This window comes from Diceros bicornis, chromosome 15, assembly GCF_020826845.1.
Source record: "Diceros bicornis minor isolate mBicDic1 chromosome 15, mDicBic1.mat.cur, whole genome shotgun sequence".
Classification (NCBI taxonomy): Eukaryota; Metazoa; Chordata; class Mammalia; order Perissodactyla; family Rhinocerotidae; genus Diceros; species Diceros bicornis.
This window is the reverse complement of record NC_080754.1, coordinates 27,432,127-27,434,663: the sequence shown is the minus strand read 5'-3', so window position 1 is coordinate 27,434,663 and position 2,537 is coordinate 27,432,127. Positions and strand designations below refer to the sequence as shown.

General features: G+C 41.2%; 1 pseudogene; it reads left to right on the top strand.

The window, feature by feature from the left end:
• Positions 1-363: 363 nt before the first annotated feature.
• On the top strand, positions 364-1,732 carry LOC131414821 (small ribosomal subunit protein uS2-like; annotated as a pseudogene).
• The last annotated feature ends 805 nt before the right edge of the window (positions 1,733-2,537 follow it).

Here is a 2,537-nt window from a genome sequence, read left to right as displayed (position 1 = left end):
AAAAGTAGTTAATGGAGGAAAAAAAATACCTTCATGGCTTGCTGAAGTTATTATGCTAGTTCCACATATATGTTCTGAATAAAGGTATATTTTTAAAAGTTTATAATCTTAAGGTACTAAGAGAGTTGAACCTCAGCTGTATGTTTGCTTCTCTATGTCTTCTTCCTGTCTGCAGATCTTAGTAAATGACAGTCTTGCTTTAAATTTGGAGACTGTTGTCTATTTCTTCCATTCTCTCTCTCCCATCCCTCATTTTAGCGATTTTCAACCAGTAGTTAGGAGGAAAGGACATCTATTCACATGTACTATTGTGTGACTACCTATTGTGTCCAAAAAAATTTTTTTATTAATTTCAATGACAGATTTTCAAGCATTTGAAGAAAAGTTAAAATTCAGAATATTTCTGGAAATGCTGCTGAAAAATTACCTAGCCTAGGATAATCCTAGCATCCACTCTCTCTCTCAAGTCACTTTCTCCAGAATTGTCTCTGCTTTTCAATACATCTCTCCCGACTGCACATCCCTAGGTTCTCATAAATGTCTAGATGGGCTTGCTGTGGTAATGGGGCTCTAGGTGAGGAGGGATGCAGGAGCAGTATCAAGGAAGAAAGACACTGTGATTTTTGCATGTATGTATTAGTCTTTTATCACTTGGACATTAGTCAAAGACTGCACTATTAATATCACATGCTTTTTTTCTTTCCACGCTAATCAGAGAGGGACCCATACGGCATTGTTCTGGGTTCTCAGTGTATCTTAAAAGGGAAACTTTCACAATGTCCAGAGCCCTCGATGAGGTGCAAATGAAGGAGGAGGATGTCCTCAAATTCCTTGCAGCAGGAACCCACTTAGATGGCACCAACCTTAACTTCCAAATGGAACAGTACATCTACAAAAGGAAAAGTGATGGTATCTACATCATAAATCTGAAGAGAACCTGGGAGAAGCTTCTGCTGGCAGCTCGTGCTATTGTTGCCATTGAAAACCTGGCTGATGTTAGTGTCATATCCTCCAGGAATACTGGCCAGCGAGCTGTGCTGAAGTTTGCTGCTGCCACTGGAGCCACTCCTATTGTTGGCTGCTTCACTCCCGGAACCTTCACTAACCAGATCCAGACAGCCTTCCAGGAGCTGAGACTTCTGGAGGTTACTGATTCCGGGGCTGACCACCAGCCTCTCCCAGTGGCATCTTATGTTAACCTGCCTACCATTGCTCTATGTAACACAGACTCTCCTCTGTGCTATGTGGACATTGCCATTCCATGCAAAAACAAGGGAGCTCATTCCGTGGGTCTGAGGTGGTGGATACTTGCCCAGGAAGTTCTGCACATGTGGGATACCACCTCCCGTGAACACCCATGGGAGGTCATGCCTGATCTCTACTTCCACAGAGATCCTGAAGAGATTGAAAAGGAAGAGCAGGCTGCTGCTGAAAAGGCTGTGACCAAGGAGGAATTTCAGGGTGAATGGACTGCTCCTCTCCTGAGTTCACTGCTACTCAACCCGAGGTAGCAGACTGGTGTGAAGGCGTGCAGGTGCCCTCTGGGCCTGTTCAGCAGTTCCCTTCTGAAGAATGGAGCGCTCAGCCTGCCACTGAAGACAGGTTTGCAGCTCCCACTGCTCAGGCTACTGAATGGGTAGGAACAACCACTGAGTGGCCTTAAGCTGTTCTTCCACAAACACTTAAAATGGAAATAAGGTTGATGGAAAATAAACAGTTTCTAAAAAAAAAAAAAAAAAAAAATCATATACTTTTTGGTATAAATGTAAGGATGTTAAATTCAGAAGCTATTAAATTCCTCCACCCTCACTCTAAAAAAATAATCTTATGCATATAACTTATTATATGTAAAAAAATGTCCCAATTACAAGCATCAAATGTCTGGGTTTTGGATTAAGATACTGTTCTGAATCACACTCAGGATTCTAACTTATTCTGATATTAACCTTGGTAAAATGTGTTTCAAGAGCCCCAAGCTATTCAATTTCATCATCACCTCTAAATTATGTCTTGGTTGGGGACAACTATAGAGTTCTAACTAATCAAAACTGAAATATGACTGCCTAAAGGTAGGAGATGATAATATTTCCAAGAGTTAACATTTATTGAAAACTAACTATGGGCTAGGCACTGTACTATGTGCTTAATGTCTCCTTTAATCCTTTCAACGATTCTGTGAGGTAGACACTATTATTGTGCCTATTTTACAGATGAAGGAAACTGAAACTCAAAGAGATTAAGTAATTTTCCCAAGGTCAGAAGAATGAGGCAGAGTCAGGATTTGAGCACAAGACTATTTGACTCTAGAGACTGAACTCAGACTCACTACTCTATTCTGTTCAGAAAGGAAATAGGCTAGGATCCAATTTACAAAGAAAAAAGGAAAGGATTATGTGCAGTTCTAGACACCCAATAAGACACCATTTTGTAGAGGAAGAACCTGAGGAGACCAGCGCAGTTGACATTTCCCAAGGGGATTCTGACAATAAGTGGAAAAGGCCAGGATTTGGATCCAGATTGGAGTCTAAGGCCCATGT